The sequence below is a fragment of the Lutra lutra genome, chromosome 5 (genome assembly GCF_902655055.1).
Source record: "Lutra lutra chromosome 5, mLutLut1.2, whole genome shotgun sequence".
In the NCBI taxonomy this organism is placed as follows: domain Eukaryota; kingdom Metazoa; phylum Chordata; class Mammalia; order Carnivora; family Mustelidae; genus Lutra; species Lutra lutra.
In genome coordinates, this window is record NC_062282.1 from 75,089,167 (window position 1) to 75,111,012 (window position 21,846).

Consider the following 21,846-nt stretch of genomic DNA (forward strand, 5'->3'; position numbering starts at 1 on the left):
GCATTTTGTGAAAACTCTGTACATCCTTTGTGTTTTACCAGTGCCAAACCATACAGAAACAGAAGGGCTATCGGGGAAGAGTGGAGAGTAGGTGGTGTGCTGGAGCAAACAGAGAACCCCACAAGGGAGCATGCATTCAGGTTAGCCTGAGGCCCCCACATTTTCAAGAGCAAATAGCACAGGCTGTTCCAATTCATCACTGAAGAGCAACGTTAGTTGGAAGGGGGATTTCTGGCCAAGGATTTTGAAACAAAAATCACCTACTGCATGATTTAGTGCATTTGTTGATTATTAAATATTTTGAAACATCTTTTCATCATCAGAAGTTACAGTTTGTCCTTTTCTTCCCCAAACCGTATTATAAGAGAAAAAAAAAATGTTGCTTTGCCCAAATTAGAAGGGTTATGCAAAAATCTTCCATTTCACCACTTAGAGCACTTCATTCTTGGTGTGTTTCTTCTAAAAAGAATGAAGCACTTTTTTTTGCATTTACTACCTTTGTTTCTGCTCCTGATTTGTGCCAAAACTGAGGCTCAGTCATGGTACGTGGTGACTGTCTGACCTTGACGCCTTCTGCATCCGTTGTCCTCTGAGGATGATCTCTCTGGGATGACTGTTACTTCCTGGTCTCTTGGAACCATGGGAGTTCCAGGTCTGAATAGGCAGGAGAGAGCTCTTCCCCCTGTGTATCTCACATTCACCTAAAGCACAAAATGCCCACAAGCAAAGACACTGCTCTCTTCCGAGAGAGGCTGAAAATGTAAGAGTCGAGGGACCTAATTATCATGTGTTACCTGAGGCGGTGATGTGGGAAGGTGAGGGGGTGGTCTGGAACACAGATGGAGAATATGTGACAATAAAGAAACACTTTACAGTGGTGACAGTGTATGTTGGAAAGTTCCTGTAGAATAGCTTCACCGTCCTCTGAGATGGGGTAAGTAGATAATATGAAGATGGTGAAGAAATGACCATGAGCTTGAGTTGGAACTGACCACTGTAACTGAGAAATGAGACATGAAGAAAAGGGTTGCCAAGTGGCTGGGGCCTGGGAACCCACCACTGGGACGCTCCAGTAGTGTGTGACCACCCAGGAGTGGGGCCAGAGAACGTGATGAGCAGAGGGAGGTCGAAAGGTAGCTAAAGCCCAGGGTTGACAAGCTTGAGTAGAAGTGCTGACCATGAGTTCTTCATTAGACAGGAAACAAGAGAGAGGTCAGCTGGAAACATGGAAGAGGCTTGAAGAGCTAAAGTCATGAGATGAGCCCTGGCAGGATTAGTTTGGATACTGTCCATGGAACTCCTTTCTGTATCAACCACCACCATGAATCTTTGTGAGTTTGCCTTCCCTGAACACTTTTTTTTTTGCTTCCCTTCTGCTTGAATGTCCTTCTTATCCTTAAGGTTCAGGTCAAGTCCTACCTGCTCCATGAAGTTCTCCTAGCTATTTCTAGGTTTGTCAGCACCCTTTCTCAAAACTCCCTCAGAACTTTTTTCTGGGACACTTAAATTACTTCAGAATTATAGTCCTATATTTTATCCATTGTATATATCTTAATTCTTTGTGGAGATTTGCAACTGTCTGGTGTAAGAACTGAGTCGTATGCTGCTTTTATTTTTCCAACATGATAAAATGCTATTTAAATACAACTATGCTTAATAATAAAAAAAATTACTGATTGATTATCCAGTAAATGATATTACTAGCATATACTTATTTGGAGACTGGTGGATTTTGTCAGATTGTTTCTATTTGAGAATTTGAAATATGCTGTCCTGGTCACTTATGAGACATTCAAGTATCCGTCAAATAATTCTTATTTACAATATTGTTTATCTCTGTGAACCATTTGATTCTAGTAAGATGTGCATGGGAGAGGGGATCCCAAGTACTTTATTTTCACAGTTACTAAATTATGATAGAATCAGAAGAGGACTCTCTCCAGGTATTTTATATTTCCTTGGATTAAGTAGAGAAGAACTTTGTACTTTGTTTTAACGTGGTGACTAGTATCTAGTAGAAATAAATATTAAATGATAGCATATGATGGAGAACAATTAGTGTATTGTATGGAAGATGACTTTTCTGCATGGTCCAGAATGGCTGCCAACAGGTCAGCCCTACCTCTAATTAACTGGTGACCTTGGGCAAGGCACTTCCTCTTTCTCCTTGAGGTTCCCCACCTGTGAGATACAGAGAGCTCTTGGAACCCCTGCCACCAGCTAGTGTTCATGGCCACATTGGGCTGTCCACTAGTGGGCGCCATTGAGCAATCTTCAGAGCCTCAGCTTCTGCCCTCCAGAGCAGGCCACAGCATTTCCCATCCTCACTGATGCATTTGGCTCTGAAATGGCACAGGATTATGGAAGTCGTTGGCATAATTCGATTCCATCAGCTCTTCTGAAGGTCTTCCCTGGCTCTCTGGTTTTGAGTCATGCCCACACTGGAAGCTTGCAGTTTTGCTACCACAGCCCGTTGCCATCGAAACTGTTCATCCCCTGTGGAAAATGCTGACTCTTTCTCTTAATAGACAGTTAATCTCTTCCTATATATTGAAGGCAGCATCAACCTCCTTGGGATCCTGGACTAAATCTCACAGGCAAAATCTTAGCAGTGACTTACCTTATAGAGGTTCAGAGCAGAGGGAAAGCTTAGGAGTTCTTCTCGTCAGATCCTCTTGTTTTATGGAAGAAAGTCAGGTCCAGAGAGAAGTGATTGGTCCAAAGGCACCCAATCCTTCAGGGAGTGAGGCAGGACTGGGACCCGGGGATGACTGTGAAGCAGAGGTAGAACCAAAAAGGGATTCTCAGCTACATGGTTCTTTTTCCGACATCTTCAGTGATGCGGATGGTGTGTGAGCTGTAGCTTGCATTAGTCCATTTTTGTATAAACGTCCTTCATGGTGCCTTTTTTGGCAACTCATTATATGCCAAGAGCTAGGCTAAGCCCCTCAAACACATTATGTCTCATTTAATCCCAGGCCGGGAAATCTGGGCTCACAACGGTGGTCTCTGGAGCCTACAACCTGGGCTCAAGTTCCACCTCACTTCTCAAGAGCCACGTGGGCTGGCGCAAGTTGTATGCCCTCCCTGAGCCTCATTTTCCTCTGCTGAGTCTGGGGATGATAATAGAACCTCCTTCTATCCAATGAGGTAAAGCGTATAAGCCACTTAGCAGGACCTGGCCCATGGGAAGCACCCCAGAAATGTTAACTATTATTTCTGTCATCCTTAGTCATTAGTGTCCTTCATATTGGTAAGCAACACAAGAACTATCTACATTCTCTGTTGCATTTATCATCTAAATGAAGTATTCAAAGTGTACGTAGCTATAAATATGTTCATAACTGTATTGTTTCTTCTTCATCCTACAAATAATGTTACTGGGAAATGATTGGATAAATAAAACCAAAGTGGTATAATTATCCTAAAAGAAAAAAAAAATCTATGGTAGGAGCACCTATGTGGCTCCCAACAGTTAAGACTCTGACTCTTGGTTTCGGCGTGGGTCATGATCTCAGGATTGTGAGATCAAGCCCCATGTCAGGCTCCACACTCAGCTCTGGCGCTCGCTCGCTCGCTCTTTCTGTCTCCTTCTCTTCCTCCCCCTACATGCATGGTCTAAATAAGCAAAGAAGTAAACAAATAAAGATTTTAAAACTCTATGCTAGTCTTCAAAACCACTTTATGTCCTCGTGATGCCTCTCTTTACCCCTACATTTAAAGAGATCAAAACAAAAACAAGAGAACGCTCGGCATCAAAGTCATCCTCACACTTCTTCCTGACAGTCTCTCGATTTCTTTTAAGGATTAGCACTCCATTTGTGGCTCCGACCAAAAGTCTGTTTCGGCTTCAGGACTTTATACTTTTTAATCAGTAGGAGATAATTGTGGTTCACTTTTTTCTTCACGGAAGGGGAGGGCGGAAGACCGTGGAGACCTTGATTGCCTGCACTGGTTCATGTGGTGCAGTCTGAACCATACGTTAGAGCCCCGTACCCGTATCCCCCACGTGTTTACAAGTTACATAAGCTCCTGCCTTCTGGACAGCCATCAGAGTTAATGCATCCCAGACGGAAGATTCTGCCTGAATTCTCTTGACAGGCTCAGCATTCAAAGCAATAGCTGTGTTCAGTTTATTGCATTCTGAACCTGAAAGCCGGAGTTCTAGATATAAATAGTATGCACAGTTGGACAACAGGATTGCCATCAGGGTGAGATCACTTCCAGGAAAACACTGAAGTGAAGCAATGGGAATAACATCTGGCCTTTCCACAGTTGCATTTGATTAAGCCTTGGACATCCTACATAAAATAGAGACGGTATTTATTAATGACTTCAGTTACCATGCAGTTCCCTCATTTTAAGTTGAAAAGTAGGACCTCCATAGCTATTGGTCAAACGGACTGTGTTTAGGGTACGGATGCAGAGCTCTTTGGACTTTATAATTGTTTGCTTGCTTGTTCCTTCCTGGTGCATCCCTTCCTACCTTATACCACACCAAAGGAATAGAGGCAAAGAGGACCCTAGAGAACAAAGTTTGCCCTTTTTGGGAGGTAGGGGTGGTAGTGATAGGATGGGAAAAAATGTTCCTTCAATAAGATAAGATCAGAATGGAAATCTTTTGTTTCTCTCTCTCCATTTCAGTATCTGGATATCATTTTAGTTTTCCCTGTGTAGCAATGAATCCTTTTTTTTTTTTTTTTTGGCCACATGGCCAACCAAAATAAAACCTCTACTCCCACCTTTCTGTGAAGCTAGCCGTGAAAGCAACAAGTTCTGGCCAATGAGATATAAGCAGAAATAGTGCTTGCAAATTCTAGAAAGTGTTTTTTACTTTTTTCTTTTTTTTTTTTTAATGAGCTCGTGAAATCCCTTTCCTTATCTTTCTTCATCCTGTGTTTGGAATGTGATTCCAATAGCTGGAATTTCCGCAGCCATTTTGAGCTGGGGGTAGTAGCCTTGAAAATGGGAGGTGTACGCAGCGAAAGCACGGATTAGGAAGGGCCTCTCGGTCTTTGACACAACGGAGGATCTTAATAATCCTAGACAGAATTTCCAGATTACTATGGAAAAAATGGTATAAAAACAGTAATGTGAATAAAATAAAAATATACAGTGCAATGATTCATCAAAAAAGAAAGCTCCATGTAACTACCACTTGGTTACTTTTTGTAAATGCTCCACATAGACTCAAGGAAACAACGTATCTCTTGTGGTTTGGTGTGAAGATGATGTGTCTGTCGCAGCAGTTTGCTAATCATGTTGTTTAGATTTACTGTGTTTCTGCTGGCTGTTTGCCCTCTCAGTTATCAAACACTCATGAAACAGTCTCCTGCCATGATTGTTTCTGACACTTTACTCAGGCATTAACATTTTGATGCTATTTTATTAGATGCATGCAATGCTAGAATAGTTTGATCATCCTCTGAATTGAATTATTTATTTATTTTTAAAAGTGTTTATCTCTGGTAATGCACTTTACCTTCAATCTCCTTTTGCCTTTGGATATTAATCTAGCAAAACCAAATGCATTTAGTGACTTCCTGTTAATCATCTTTCAGTCCTTCCTTTCAGCCCTTCTGGATCCCTGTGTTTTGGACGTATCTCTTATAAATGGTATACGGTTGGGGTTTGTATTTTTAAACCGGATCTTATAATCCCGGAACATGTGAACTTAGACCTCCATCAGCGGTCTAACGAGTTAGAGCACCTAAACTGCCTCAGCTACATGGAAGAAGCACAATAGGGCCCTACCCCAAATGAGTTGGATGTTGAGGCTGATGACACCGTGCGTACATGCCAGCGGATAGGGAAAGGTTTATTACTTACGTAATTGAAGCTGTTGGGGAAGACAGGTCAGGCTCCCCACGCAAGCCTGAAATGGCTTAGGGAGAGCAAGGAAGGGAGACAGCAGTTAGGGGATTGAGATGGGGGCTTGTGTGGTGTGAATCTCTTCCTGGTGCCAAAGGAGGGAGCATCAGCTTCTCACTCTTCCTAGATGTGAAGACAGGAGAATGAGGCTTAAGAACTGTCAGCAGTGAAATATCCCAAAATGGAGGCAGACGCTGTTTATTACCCAGACCAGCGTAGTGGATGTAACACCTGATGCTTTCGTTTAGATCCATCATCTCACTCAGTTGCTTTATGTTTTTCTTTCCTGTTCTCCGTCACCTTTTCTCTCCACTCTTGCCTCCTTTTTGACTATTTTTCTGTTTACATTAATCCCTCTGTTAACTCGAGCATTTTATATGAATTCGGTCTTTTTTTATCTTCTTTACTGAAGCATAGGTGACATACAGTTTTATATTGGCTCAGATGTACTACACAGTGATTTGATAATTCTGAACATTATGCAGGACTGACCACAGAAAGTGTAGTTACCCTCTGCCACCATACGTTATTATGATATTATTGACTGTATTCCCTATGTGATACCTCTCATCTTCATGACTCATTTGTTTTATAACTGGAAGTTTGTACCTCTTAATTCCCTTCCTATTTTGTCCATTGCCCCCCCCTTCCACCTGTCACTCCTCTGGCAACTCCCAATTGGTTCTCTATATTCATGAGTCGGCTTCTGTTTGTTCCTTTATTTTGTATTTTAGACTCCACACCTAAGTGAAACCACACGGTATTTGTCTTTCTTTGCCTGACTTATTTCACTTAGCATAGCACCGCCTAGGTCCATCCACGCCACTAATTGCAAGATTTCGTCCTATTATGGCTGAATAGTATCCCATTGCATGTGTATTACACCATTTCTTCTTTATTCATTCGTCCAGTGATGGACGCTTAGATTGCTTCCATAACTTAGCTATTGCAGATATATCTACAATAAACATATGGGTGCCTACATCTTTTTTTTTTTTTTTTGACTTATAAGCAATAGAAATTTATTTCTTACAGTTTTGGAGGATGGAAGTCCAAGATCAGGCTGTCAACAGATTTGGTTTGGTGAAGGCCCTCTTCCAGGTTGCAGACTGCTGACTTTATGCTGTGTCCATACATGGTGGAGGGAGCTAGGGAGCTCTGAAGGGTCTCTTTTTTTTTTTTTTTTATTTTACTTTATTTTTTTATAGCCTACATCTTTTTAAGTTGTGTTTTTATTTTCTTTGGGTGAATACCCAGTAGTGGAATTACTAGACTGTATAGTATTTCTACTTTGAAATTTTTTTGAGGACCTCCTTCCTGTTTTCCGCAGTGGCTGCCCCAGTTCGCGTGCCCACCAACAGTGCACATCCTCTTTTCTCCACATCCTCGCCAACACTTGTTATTTCAGCCAGCCATTTTGACAGGAGTGGGGTGATATCTCATTGTGGTTTTGATTTGCATTTCCCTAATGGTTAGTGGTGTTGACCATGTTTTCATGTGTCTGTTGATTATCTATATGTCTTCTTTGGAGAAATGTCTATTCAGTCCTCTTCCCATTCTTTTAAAGATTTATTTATTTACTTGGGAGGTGGGGAAGAGCACAGGGTGAGAGAGAGAAAACCTCAAGCACAGAGGGCATGGGGCTCAACCTCATGACCCTGAGATCACAAACTGAGCCAAAACCAAGAGTTGAATGCTTAACGGACAGCACCACCCAGGTGTCCCCTCTGCCCACTTTTATTGAATTATTTGAGGTTTCTTGCTGTTGAATTGTATGAGTTCTTTGTATATTTTGGATATTAACTCCTTATTGGATGTATCATTTGCAAATATCTTCTCCCATTCAATATGTTGCCTTATTATTTTAGCAATGGTTTCCTTCGCTGTGCAGAACCTCTTTATTCTGATGAAGTCCCAATAGTTTATTTTTGCTTCTGTTTCCCTTGCCTCAGGAGGCACATCCAGAAAAATGTTGCTAAGGCCAATGTTCAAGGAATTACTCCCTGTGTTTTCTTTTAGGAGTTTTATGGTGTCAGGTCTTGCATTTAGGTCTTTAATCCATTTTGAGTTTATTTTTGTGTATTATAGAAAATGGTCCAGTTTCATTCCTCTGCATGTAGCTGGCCAGTTTTCACAACACCATTTGTTGAAGAGACTGTCTTTTTGCCATTGCATATTCTTACCTCCTTTGTTGAAGATTAGTTGACCATATAATCATGGGTTTATTTCTGGGTTCTCTATTCTGTTCTATTGATCTTTGTGTCTATTTTTGTGCCAGTGCCATTCTATTTTGATTACTGCTGCTTTGTGGTATATCTTCAGACCTGGGATTGACATACCTCCAATTTTGTTCTTCTATTTCAAGATTGCTTTGGTAGGCCAGGGTCTTTTGTGGTACAAATTTTAGGATAATTTGTTCTAGTTCTGTGAAAAATACTACTGGTATTTTGATAGAGATTACATTGAATCTGTAGATCATTAGACATTCTTTTAATATTTATTCAAGAGATCATAGCATGCATTATGACTTATCAGAATCCAATATTAATTGTTTCTATTTCTTTCTGGACAATGCAGTAATTTTATTTAATGCTTTAACTCTTTGCTATTGATTATATTTTAATTTTTGTGTGTTTTAAGCCCATAATACATAATTATCATTTTTACACAGTTGAATGTCATTTCGATTTACTGATGTTTTTTCCACTTCCATTGTTCTTTGTTTTTTCTTTGCATCTCCAAACTTCCATCTGGGATCATTTTTTCTTCTACCCAAAAGATGCTTTTTAATATTTACTTCATTGCAGGCCTGCTGGAGAAAAAATTCTCTCATTGTTCATTTGTCTGCATTTTCACATGTCACCCTCTCTGAAGAATTTTTGTTGTGACTATAGGATTCTAGTCGGTGTTTACATTTTACATTTTTTCGGCACTCTAGAGGTATTCCACTGCCTCTTGGCTCTCATTATTTCTGTTTAGAAAGCTGCCCTATGTCCAATAGGTTCTCCTTTCCAGGGAACCTGTTTTTGTGTGTTTATTTGGGCTGCCTTTACAATTGTTCTTGTTTGTTTATTTTGTCTGTGGTTTTCCACAGATTTGCTGTGATGGTCCTAGTATGGATCTCCTTTATTTCCCATATATGGGGTTGCTAGAATGTCTAGAATCTATGGCTTGATATCTTTTTTTTTTTTTTAAAGATTTTATTTATTTATTTGACAGACAGAGATCACAAGTAGACAGAGAGGCAGGCAGAGAGCGAGAGGGAAGCAGGCTCCCTGCTGAGCAGAGAGCCCGATGTGGGGCTTGAACCCAGGACCCTGAGATCATGACCTGAGCCGCAGGCAGCGGCTTAACCCACTGAGCCACCCAGGCGCCCCTATGGCTTGATATCTTATGTCAGTTTTGGAAAGTGCTCAGCCACTGTCTCTGAAAATACTGCCTTGGGTCCAGCCTCTCTGTAATCTTGCTCGGAGATGGCATTTAGACTCTGTAAGACTGGGGTCTCGCTATCTTCACTCTGCACCTTACACTCCCTTTCTCTGTTTCTCATTATTTTTTTTTTCCCCATACTTTGTTCTGAAAAATTTCCTTCTTCTGACCAACATTTCTCAAAATTTAGTGTCTTTAAAATCACCTAGGGATCTCATTAACATATAGATTCTGATTCATACTAGGCCTATACTGGGGCCTGAGATGCTGCATTTCTAAAATGCTCCCAGACATAAAGAGAACATTAAATAAAAACTCAGGAGGTATGAAGAAAGTCCGGGGTTTCATTAGTAATAACATACAAGTATTGGTTCATTAACTGTGACAAATATACCGTATTGATGTAAGGTATTACTGACTATAGGAATTGGGTGTGAGTTTTATGAGAACTTCTAGTACTATATTTGCAGCTTTTCTGAAATCTGAATCTGTTTTAAAATTTAAAAGACTACTTAAAAAAAACACTCCCAGATTATGTCAATGATGGTCTATAAATCATACATTAAGTATAATATTCTAGTCTGTCTTACCAATTTTCTCTTCAGTTGAATCTAATCTACTGTTAAACACATCTTTTGAGTTTTTTAAAGATTTTATTTATTTTTTTGACAGAGAGAGACAGCAAGAGAGGGAACACAAGCAGTGGGAGTGGGAGAGGGAGAACAGGCTTTCCACGGAGCAGGGAGCCCAATGTGGGGCTCGATCCCAGGACCCTGGGATCAGGATCTGAGCCGAAGGTAGATGCTTAATGACTGAGCCACCAAGGTGCCCCATACTTCAGCTATTGTATTTTTAATTTCCAAAACTAACTTTGATTCTTTTAATAACTTTTGGTTCTCTGACAAAAATTCTCAAACTTATTTCCTACCTCTTTGAACATAATGAGCCTAGTTGCTTTGAACTCTGTGTTGTAACTCTAACATCTGAAGCCCATGTGGGTTTGTTTTCTTCTCTCTATTGTTTTTCTTATTTTTCTCTCATGCTGTCATGTCTTGGAGTGGCTCTGGTTATTTTTCATCTTGTGTGAAACATTGTATTTACAAAATTTTTTGGTAGAAATAGAGGACTAAGATGATGTTATAATTCTAGAGAAGAATTATGTTTGCTTTTGCCAGATCCCAAAGCATCCCTAGAAGCCAGGATAAGCTCAAAAGAACTCCAAGATTGAGATAAACTGTGTAGTCCCTGCCAAGGCCTAGCTCCTCTTTTTCCTCCTACTCCCTTGAGCACAGCTCGTGAGCATCTTGGCCCAAAGCGGTAAGGTGGCGGGGTGGGAGGTGGCGGAATGTCTGTCTTTCTCTAGTTGACAGGCTCTGGATTCCATTGCTTGATCCCGTAGGCTGCATAAAGTTTGTTTCGACTCTATGTCTATGCGGTAAGTTGCATCACTTCAACCAGGGGCCATTGAGAGGAATACCTTTCTCTCATTCAAAATAATTCCTGTAATGTTAACAATATACTTCTTCTCTCCCAAGTCTTCATAATGTGGAAGTCCCTCACTCAGCCCAAGTACCAGTGACTTCAAATGGGAGATTCAAGAAAACCATGGGCTTTGTTCTATAGCCATCCTTCTCCCTATCCTAAAAAGGTACATATTCAGGTCAAAGAATAAAATTGGAAAATTTTATTTCCTTTCAAGGAGGAAAATTAAGTCCAGCTCTGTGGTTCTCAAATGACCATTCTTATGTCTGGGACCCATCCCCAGAGGTTTTTGAGTCAGAGTGTTTCCTACAAACTCTGAATGGTTTTGATGCAGGTTTTATCATGAGGTCTTCTCAAAATGCCTCCACAAACAGATTTGTGCCACCCTTCTCCACCCAGCACAAAGCACCTAGTGGTTTCACAATGCATTTAGACTGATCTGTGCCATCTGGCCCAGCCCATCCGCTTCTTTAATCCCACCCCACCCACTCCCCACTTCCATGCTGTGCTCTTCAGCCATCTGGACTTCTTCCTGTTACTTTAACATGCCAAGCTGAGTTCTGCCTTAGGGCCTTTGCACTAGCTGTGTCCGCCATCTGGAATGCTCTTTCCTCTACCTTACTTCTCTTTGTCCTCAGATCTCACTTTAAAGGACCCCTAGCATTCTTTGTCATCTATTTTCTTTCCTTTAACTACTGCTGCTATTTGATTTGTTTTGTTGGTTGTTTATTATGTGTCTGTTCATTATAGTTAAATGTGGGCAGGAATCTTATTTGTCTTGTTCACAGCTATATCCTCAGGATCTACCTGGCACATAGTAAATGCTCAGTAAACATGCGTCAGTTACAGAAACTGAACGCACTCAGGCTGTCTGGGTGGACGGACACAGCTTATCTTCCAAGGAATGCTGTCCTCTTGATTCTTTAGCGAAGTCTGGAGCTGACTTATTTATTCAGCTTTGCCACTCAATACTGAGCACACAGTCTGCATGGGTTCTGTCTGAGGTGAGAAGTGGACAGAATTCTCAACCTGCAGGAGCACAGACTGATAGAGACAGACAGACCCATGGACAAATAAGAGACAGTATGAAAGATGCTTTGGTTCCCAGTTGGGGAACCAAAGAGAAGGCCACGATCTTTTCATTGGGCCCAAGCCCTTCAGGCAGTGAACTCAGGGAAAACCACAGAGAAGGAGCCTTTGGGATGTGTGCATTTCCCTCTCTTGCAACTTCTTGCTTAACATCTCATTTCAAACTTTAGTAAGTACCATGAAGAACAAGAACATGGTTCTCTTAAACTGAGTTCTCAGTTCTCTTAAACTGAGAACCATGTTCTTAAAACAAGGGAGCCTGGCCTAGCCTGAGACTTGGAGAAGGCTTCTCTGAGGAAGTAATGGCCTGAGCCAAGATCTGAAAGAAAGGGGATGAGAGGGGGCTGGGGCAGTGCCAAGGGGCAGGGAAGAGGAGGGCAGCCAGGCACAGGTCATAGCTCATGCCAGTGTCCTGCATGAAGATGACCTATGTTCCCTAAAGGGGGAGGAAAGGAGAATGTGGTATCAGAGGAGCCCGTAGGTGGGGGTGGGGGAGGAGTGCAGGCATCCACCCCACAGACTTTATAGACCACATGAGAGACTTTGGATTCTGTCTCAGAATAAAACGGGAAGCCCCTGAAGGTGTTTAAGCAGAGCAAAAGCCATGATCAAATTTATGTGTGGGAAGAAGACTCTGGCTGTAGTGAGGGAAATGGATCGAAGGAAAGAGAGGGGTGGAGAAAGGGCATTAGGGAGGACATTGCAGTATTAGTGGCTGGGCTTTAGTTACAGTGGAAGTGGAGAGAAGCAGACAGTTTGGAGACATTAAGCAGGAGATAGAAAGACTCATTTGTGGTGCTGTGCTCAAGGCGATGTCTGTCACCTCCCAGCAGAAAGTAACCAGGTGAATATCTTTAGTGCCGTCAGCCTCCTGGATTAGCCCAACACACCATTCAGAAGGGTCAGTTCCCACACGTGCCTTCCAGAGCAACTGCAGCGAAGCCATCTCATCTGACACAGCTCAGGTGTATGAAGGTGAAAGTGGGAGCACAGGTCCTCTGCATGTGGCACCCTGGGGAACTAGGGGTTGCTGGTTCTTAGCTCCCACAGCAGCCCCTAGAGAGAGAAAGCTTTCTCCCGTCTTGTCCATGTGCCCCACCACCCTTTCCCCCATCCCCTGTTGTCAGCTGGCTCCATCTGTTCCATCCCTCACATGGGAGTGGGTTTCAACCAGCCTAAACATGGCGGCTGCTTGAGCCCAGAAAGGGTTAAGTCAGCCCAATACATGTTCTGAGTCAAGTTGCCCATCTCCGCCCTGCTCGTTCTCTCCCATTTTTATGTTTCCTCTCTCTTCGTCATATTTCTGTGCAGCTTTTTCTCTGGATTTCCCATCCACAGGGAGAACAAATGACATGCTAATGTGTTCAATTGGTATCATATGTGGTAGCTTGGAGGGAAGATGCCAGAGTGTGTAAGGGAAGTTGTAGGGCAGCGGAAAGTATCCATGGCAATGTTACCCTGTTTAGCAAACATATTAAGAGAATTTATGCTGAGAGAATCAAAGCACAACTTAGAGGTACGTTTTGGCAGGTCCAGATTCAAATCTGGCATTTTCCACTCGTTGACTACAAAGCAAAAATAATTTTCATACAGTTTGTGCCTTGAACTTTATAGCAATAGCGAGGTAGGCTTTCTCTGACCATGGATAATTATCAAAGTGTCATGTGACTTTGGGGGTGTGTCCAGGACTCACAACACATCAGATTTCCTTTAGGACAAGTCTACACACCTTTTCCCTGCAGCAAGGTGACCTTTGATCATCCCTGTTTCACCAGATATTTCATGCTTCTTGTTGTTGTTTCCTTACAGATTCTGCAAGTATGTTGAGATAGAAACATTGACATGAAGTCCCAAAAGGCTTACTCAGTGCAATCAGTATTTATAAGGAATTAAGTCCTTGGCCATCACTCACCAGTGTGTGTGCCCCCATGGCTACTCATTGAAGTCCTCCATTTCCCAGCACCAGGTGTCTCTGCCTACCTCAGTGCATTCCAAATTGCCTGGAGTCTATGTCTTATCTAAACTTGGCCCGAGAAAAAAAGATGTAAAGCAGTAGCCTGATACAGTTTTCTGGAGGAAAATGGAAGGTCTGGTTTTTGTGTTGGCTTTGAAATTGACATAAATTCTGTTTTCTTGCACATAAAATACGCCAAAACAAATTAGACATCAGCATAGGGGTTCTCTGGGACTTGAATCAAACTCATCCGCCAAGGAACTGTGTCCTGCAAAGGTCTGCAAAAACCTAAGAGGACTTAAGTTTGGGGCTTTTTAAGAAGTAGAAATTGAGGTCAATCAGCTTCCATTGGCAAATGCAGTATGTGACCCAGTCAGGAACCATTTGGGTAGTTACAGCAATAAATAACATGCTGCCCTTGCTAATTGTAGATGAGTCACTGTTGAGAGGACTTTTTCCTGGTAGCCCGAGTTAGATGTATCCTAGGTAGTGGTAAGAGCCATAGCTAATATTTTGTCTTATGTTCTTACAGCCTGTGTGTCTTTTTGTGATTCAAACTAGTTTTTCTTTAACTAGTAATATATTATGAATAATACCCTATGCCGATGAAAACCTGGAAATTGGTTTCACTGGGATGTCACATGATCATGGAGCTTTGCACAGGGCTTAGTACATAGTAAGCATTCAGTGCATTTTTGAAACAATAAAATGACAAGGGCAGTGTGGTCTAGCTTTGGCACCAAGTTTAACAGGCATGCACAGGTCTCTCTATAAAACAAGTTGATAACATTTACTCTGTTTTCAGTGACCCTGGTGATTACCCCAGCCAGAAAAGTGGTTTTCAGGTTTATGGCATTCTTGTCATTCTTTTTTGTCTGTCATTCACTTTGCCAGACTGAACCCAGGCTACTCTGACATGACCCAAGCCAGGTGCTAGGGCTGCCTTTCCAACCCCAGAGTCTTCCCGTGGAAGAACACTGACCATGGGGACCATGGGGCCTCTGCACCCAGGGGCTCAGTGCAGGGAGGAAAGCATGTCTGCATCCCCCCATCCTCCAAGCCCAGCATACACTCAGTATAGTGCCCTTGGTATCATCCTGCTGCTTCTGCCCACCCATCCTGAACTCTCCCCTGAAGTCACAGATAACCACCCAGCTTATGATGGTGTATAAAGTTATTCAGAACACCTAACCTAAGGTGAGATCAGCAGAGTTAAGCAACCTTCTTCTGTCTCAAAAAATCTAACTGACTCATTGTTTGGATTAAGTCATTGTCCAATCCATTTATCCACCAGACCTCCCACGTCGAATATTGTAGCTTTACTTCTTCATCTTCCATGTTATGAGAGAGAAAAAAGAAGAACAAGGAGGAGAAGGAGGGGGGAGGGAAAGGGGAGGAGGAGGAGGAGGAGGAGGAACTGTGAAAGGAAAGAGGAGGAGGGGAAAGGAAAAGAAAGAAGAAGAATCTGGATTATGGCTCTCTGATGCTCCACTCCACTCGGGAACTTGAAAGGGAGGAATAACATCACAGAAAGCCAGAGTCCACATGAAGTAGGACATCACCTACTTTGTCTGAGAAGCACAGGGATCTTCAGAAGGACCTTCTGCCTCCCTAGAAAATCATTTCTAGAGAACCATTCCAAACAAAGACTTCAGATGAAACTGGCTCTAAGGAGTCAACACCAACAAAATGGATGATTTCAAAAATCTTTGAAATGCACATAGCCAAAGAACTATTTTCTGTCGTTGGTAGGGCTTTGGTTTTAGCTCACATTGACTACTTCCCTTTCAAGCTACAAGCTCATGGAGGGCTGCCATGAACATGCCCTGGGAAAGCACTCTGTCAGCCAGCAAGAGGAGAAAGGGCACGAGACCACACCAACCCAGATGATTCTGGAAACCTTCTCCGCAGTGGCCCTCTCCCCTCCTGCCCGGAAATGCCTACACACTCTGCTGACTCATCCAAAGGCAGACAAAAAGCAATCACATTCATTGATTACAAATCAGCCTATCTAGAATATAAATATTCCTTTCAAGTAGCTATATTACTCTATTTGTGAAGCATGTAGGAAGTCTGCTTTGTGGTCATTTTTCCATTAAAATGCAGTCCTAACAGAATTCCAGCTACCCAGTAACATCTGCTCCACATCTTCACATGATTTATATGACCATGTGGCCGACACCATGTATAAATATAGAGTCTGAGAGGGATCTTGTTCTAAACATGAGTAAAAAATGGAAAGATAGGTACTTCATTACATCATCAAATTTGTTTTAAATCTTAGAACATCATATTGTCAACCACATTTATCATTTCACGTCAGGAAAACCTAAGAAGGCTGTAGATGAATATGTTCCTTGTAATTAATTCTGAAGATTTTTAGGTAAGTTATTTCCAGAAAGAGCAGATTCTATCAACTCTGCTCTGTGGCTGGTGAAACTCGATGGTCACACGACGCATCAAATTACCAGCACCCCATTCTTTTGACTCTTAGCTTACTTTTTGGCGAATAGTCTCTTCTGATGGTTGTAAAAGTATTTTAAATAAAAGTAAGAAGCAACAGATGGCTACATTTGATGGAGGGGAATGACAGCACCCCTCAAATGTCATCAAGTTCCTGTGTCAGAGTGACCCCCTTCTTTGGTGGGGAATTTTGTGTGATTTCCTCTGGCTGCTGGGTGGGGAGAGGACTGGGCTTGCGGGGGTGCCAGGAGGGAAGTGGGGAGGTCTACCACTATTCCAGGTGAGAGACCATAATGGCTTGGCCTCAGTGCTTGGGTGTTTGCCCTGTGAACAAAGAGCAGAAGGCTAGTTCTAGAGTGATGTGGAAGGCCAAACAAGGAGACTTTCCAATTACATATGGAAGATGAGGGAATAAGAAGGTGGTGAGAAAGTGTTGTTCAGGTTCCCAAGTGGATGGTCTGACCATTCATTAAGATGGGAAGTTCAGGAAAAGGCCAGGGGTCCGATCTTTAATAGAATAATGTGAGGTTGTGGCTTCATACATAGAGACCACTAGGAAGCAGGCTGGGCTTGGGCCTCACCGCCCTACCACACACACACCTGCTTCTGTCCATGTGATAGGTTAGTGTTCTGCATAAACAGTTTTTGGAGAAAATAATCTTTAACCACAGAAAATACTGAAAACCTGTAGTAGGCAATGGGGAATCGCCAAAGCACTTCCATCAGGGAAATGAATTTTGTATTTATGTCTAGCTCAGAGTGGGAGAGAAGAGAGGGAAGAGGTTTGAATCATGGCAGGGGGTCCTTTCCAGCTGTTTAGATTTGGGCAAATTAACTGAGCCTTCTGAGCCCCAGGTTCTTTGTCAGCGAAGTGGAGATAGGGCCGCCTTCCTCACAGGGTTGTTATGAGAATTGTAATTAAAATATCTAGGATATTAAATACTTCCTATGTGTTGGTTCCCCTCTCTGTGACTGAGCACATCTTGGTGCAGATCAGCAAGTGGGGAGGCCAGAGGTTAATTCCAGCAGTCTCCTGGGTCGGGGGGTGGGGGTGGGCAGAATCCAGACTGCTGGGTTATGGGGCGGGTGGGTTGGCCAGGCTGACGAGTGTGGGGCTGGGGGTCCTGATGCAAGGTGGTGCTGTTGATTGTGTTCAGAGGTTCAGGGGGGAAGAGGAGCCTGGGGCATTCTGGTTTGGTCAGGTGGGGGAGCTGTCTGGTAGCCATTTGTATAAACAGGCCCTGTGTCCCCACCAGACCACAGAGCTGCTCTCCACTTGTCTTTCCTCATCAACACCCACTCTTCCCCTTTTAATCTCTGCTGCTCCTCCTAACCATGGCTGAGTACCTGGCGTCCTCCTTCCTCTTCCTGCCCCAGTGCTCACAAGGTCCCAAGGATCCCTGCTTCTCACAAGGCACTAGCCCATGTGTATACTTTCTTTTCCAGCCTCAGGATTTGGCTGCTGCCTCTTTAAGTCAGGGTGCTGGTTGCTCAGGTATGAGCCGTTTCCTTCCAAAGACAGGAACTGTTTTCTTCTTAGCTGGCTCTTTCCACTTCTGGAAGCCTGCTGCTTTCTCCTTGCTTTCCAGTCACTGCCCTTGCTGAGCCTCCTCTCATGGGCTGTGTCCTGGGTGACAGTGGGAAGTGGCATAGTGGCTAGCTAGCCACGGGCTGCACAAGGCAGCATGACCTGGGCCATGGCCCTGCTTGATCCAGATGAGGAAGCCTTTCATTGGTGGGAAGGCCTTGTGGATTTAGAGAGACAGGCTGTGACCCAAAAGCTCTTACTCTGGGCCATGGTGAGGCCTCAGCAGGAGACCCACCCCACCGCACAGCACGGAAAGAGCTTGTGGGTGACCTGACCATCTTTGAACCTCTCTTCCAGAACACATGGCCCCTCTTTGCATTCCTCTCGCTCCTTTTTCTGGGCTTCGGTTGCTGAGCAGTCCCTCTTTAAGTTGGTTGAGTCACCTTGTAAGCCACATCTTTGGTGTCGGCCTGGGAGTCCATCTCTTGGGGAGAAATGGCTCTCCCAGCATTCTAGGGGCTGGCTGCCCGAACGTGGGTCTGCAGGCATGTCCCTGGCCTCACCATTTACAAATCCTATGCACATTTCCCTTTCAGAAAGGAAGGGCCTATGACATTTCCAACAAAGTCTTAGTTGATTCAGAATATACGGGGGTATAGCTCAGTGGTAGAGCATTTGACTGCAGAATATACAATTTTTTTTTTCATTTTAAGTCAAACTTGTGGTATAATTTATATATCATAAAATGCATCCATTTTAAACATACAATTTGATGAGTTTTGACAAATGTATACTTCCATGTAGCCAGCAGCACAATCAAGATACAGAACAGTTCCATCACCCCAAATCATTCCTTGTGCCCCTTGCCAGGGATGCCCCTGGCCCCCAGGCCCAGGTAGCTACTTACCGACTTTCTGTCATAGATTAGGTTTTGCTTTGTGCAGATTTTTATAGACCTAAATCTTACAGTACGTATACCTTCCTGTCTTGGGCTTGGCATAATGTCTCTGAGGTCCACCCATGTGGTGGTATGTTAATAGTAACTTCTCCTTGTTTTAGCTGAGCAGTAGTCCACTGTATGGAAATGCCACAGTGTGTTCTCTTCACCTGATGGTAGACATCTGTGTTTCCAGTTTGAGGGTATTATGACTTCACATGCCTTTTCTGATTCCAGAGTGGCCATGGTGATTGCCCTGAGAGAGCCTGGAATCTGTGGGGAAGAGGTTGAAACGATGTGATACTCGTGGAGGTTTATTATTGGTTGTAATCAACTGCAGGAATGCTTAACAGTTGTACGGGGGGGATGGAACAGAGAGTGCCAGAGTACAGTGGGCGGGAGTTGCAAGGGGGTTCTTTTTTGGGGGGTGGCATGTTAAAGCCCCATCTGATGAACGGGGACCCGGGGGCAAAGGGCAGGGGAAATGCTCCTAGGAGAAGACTGGAGCAGAACACAGAACGGAGCGATCCTGGCAGGTGGGAATGGCCCTGCAGATACCATCGGACCTGAAATAGAGCACTTGTGTTCAGTGAGAGGGTGAGAAAAGGCTGGAAGGCCTTAAACACTGGGATTAGAAGCTCAGAATTAATGTCCCAAACAAACAAAATGGAGTTGCTGCATTTGAATGTTTGAGCAGGGAAGGGCATGGGCAAAAGCAGTGTTGTGCAAGATCCCCATCACTGGTGTGGGAGTTGGCTTGAATAGAGCAAAGAAAGCAAAAAAAGAGATAACAAACATTAGGTGTCTCTTTGAGCTTGGCTTCTTGCCAGCTTCAAGGGGGCCTTCTCAGCCACAGCAGCATGCCCGGTGGTAGAGTGGAGCGAAGTCACATGGGGGCTGGAAGCCACAGAATGTACCACGGTTGTGGTGGACTCGTTCTCTGTTGTCGCATGACAGTGACTTCAGATACAGTGGCTAAGACAACACATTTTTTTTTTTTTAATCTCATAGATTCTTTGAGTCTGGAGTTTAGACGTAGGTTAGTTGGGTTCTCAGCTCACAGTCTTACCAGGCTGAAATCAAGGTAGGCTGGCCGAGGCTGCATCCTCCTCTGGAGCTCAGGATCCTCTTCCAGGCTCCTTCAGGGTGTTGGCACCATTCAGGTCCGGCACTTGTAGGGCTGAGGTCCCCATTTCCTTGCTGACCTAGAGACTGCACTCTGGTTCTAGCCCCGGGGGCCCCCTCCATAGGTTGTTACAGCATGGCTGTTTGCTTTCTTCATCTCTTTTAAGGGCACTGTAGATTAAGTCGGGGCACCCAGGATAACCTCCCTTTCAATTGACTCCAGGGACCTCAATTAAATCTGCAGAATCCCTTTTCCCATATAGAGTACCAGTCATTGGAGTGATATCTCATCACTCATTGTAGGTCCCACTCCTGCTCAGAAGGAGGGGATTGGGAACTATGTATACCAGGGAGAACGTATCTTGGAGCCATCTTAGGATTCTGCCTATCACACATGGTTTGGTTTCTCTTTGACTTCCTGTTTCCCCACCTCTAAATAGAGGAGTTCTACTCTAGGTCCTCTCAGAGGTTCTATTCTGTATCTTCCCTCATTTCCTGATAATTGAGTCAAGGTGGAAGCGCTGTTACCAAGCACGGCCTCCAAAATGTGACTTAAAGATTGTGGTGACCTGCTGGGCACAAACGGATAACAATCATTGAGAAGGGTGTGTGCTGAGGGAAGGGACAGCTAGTTGACTGTGGGTATGTCATGGAATGGGTGGTTGGTGCAGTTGTTAGGCTGTCCATGCGTACTGCCTTTCCTTTCCTTCTGAGCAGCATATGGAAGGGCTGTACCTCCCAGCCCCTTCGTGAGTCCCCACGGCCATGAGACTTACTTTGGCCAATGGAACGTGAGCAGCTGTGATTTATATCATTCCGAGCAGAAGCTCTAAGAGCCAGTGTGTGTGTTTTGTCTCACTCTTTTTTCCTCTGCCACAGGAACATGATTTGAGATAGTGGCTGCCCCATCAGCCTGGGTCCCTAAGAAAGAGTATGCAGAGCAAAGTCCCACCAACCCATACTGGACTGTTGCATAAATGAAAAATAAACCTTTGTTGTTCAAAGACCTTGGGGGGCACCTGGGTGGTTCAGTTGGTTAGGCGTCTGCTGTCAGCTCAGGTCAAGATCTCAGGGTCCTGGGATGGAGCCCCACATGGGGCTCCCTGCTGAGTGGGGAGCCTGCTTCTCCCTCTCCCTCTGCTGCTCCTCCTGCTTATACTCTGTGTGTGTGTGTGTGTGTGTGTGTGTGAAATAAATAAATAAATAAATAATCTTAAAAAAAAAAAAAGACCCTGAGAGTTGGAGTTGGTTGTCACTGCAGCATAATCTAGCCTATCCCTGGCTGACAGAAAGTTTGACTTTTCACTTGCTGCCACCTTCTCCCTTTTTTAATTGAAGTGTAATTAACATATAATATTAGCTTCATTACAACATAATGATTCAATATTTACATATATTGTAGAATTATGACTGCTATAAGTCTGCTTAACATGGTTACCAATTTTTTTTTTGTGATGAGAACTTTTAAGATCTGTTCTCTTAACCACTTTCAAATATGCAGTGCGATATTATTAACTCTAGTTGCCATGCTGTATATTACATTTATTTATTTTATAACTGGGATTTTGTCCCTGTTGATGGACTTAACCCATTTTGCCCTCCAATCCCTCCCACCCCACCTCTGGCAACCTCCGGTCTGTTCTGTGTATCTATGAACTTGGTTTTGGGTTTTGTTTCTCTTAAGATTCCGCATATAAGAGCAATCATATGGTATTTGTCTTTCTCTGACTCATTCCATTTCATGAAGTGCCCTCAGGGTTCATCCATGTTGTTCCAAATGGCAAGATGCCATTCTTTTTTTTATGGCTGAGTAATAGTCCATTGTATCTGGATATACAACATTTTCCTTATTCATTCATCTGTCAGTGGACATTTAAGTTGCTTTCTCTGGGATGTCTCATCTTGGCCAGGCCCTGATCCATTTATTTCTGTGAGATACAGCTGTAGGACCCAACCCAAAAATCTGCA

The 21,846-nt window shown here is 43.4% G+C and overlaps 1 long non-coding RNA gene across 1 annotated transcript in view; it reads left to right on the forward strand.

The window, feature by feature from the left end:
* The first annotated feature begins 875 nt into the window (after nt 1-875).
* The window catches only part of LOC125100669 (uncharacterized), a 35,826-nt gene continuing 14,855 nt past the window's right edge, over nt 876-21,846 (forward strand). Inside the window, exons 1-2 of the long non-coding RNA XR_007127623.1 lie at nt 876-934; nt 1,195-1,331. This is a non-coding gene — a long non-coding RNA (uncharacterized LOC125100669). The remainder of the gene's footprint in view (nt 935-1,194; nt 1,332-21,846) is intronic.